Source organism: Pristiophorus japonicus, chromosome 12 (genome assembly GCF_044704955.1).
Source record: "Pristiophorus japonicus isolate sPriJap1 chromosome 12, sPriJap1.hap1, whole genome shotgun sequence".
Lineage (NCBI taxonomy): Eukaryota > Metazoa > Chordata > Chondrichthyes > Pristiophoridae > Pristiophorus > Pristiophorus japonicus.
Window position 1 is genome coordinate 125,468,623 of NC_091988.1, and position 366 is coordinate 125,468,988.

Below are 366 nucleotides of genomic sequence, written 5' to 3' on the forward strand. Positions count from 1 at the left end.
CCCTGCCTGCCTCTCTCTCTCTCTCTCTCTCTCTCTCTCTCTCCCCTCCTCTCTCCTCCTCTCTCTCCCCCCTCTCGCCTCACTCCCCCTCTCTCTCTCTCTCTCTCCTCTCCCCCCTCTCGCCTCTCTCCCCCTTGCCTCACTCTCTCTCTCTCCCCCTCTCCCTCTCTCCTCACTCACTTCCTTCCTCTCCCTCTCCCTCTCTCTCTCCCTCCCTCCCCTCCTCTTCCTCGCCTCCTCTCTCCCTCCCCTCCTTTCTCTCTCTCTCTCTCTGTCACCCTCCCCTCCTCTCTCCCCCCCTCTCTCTCTCTCTCTCTCTCCTCTCTCTCCCCCTTGCTTGCTTGCTTGCCCCTCTCTCTCTCTCTC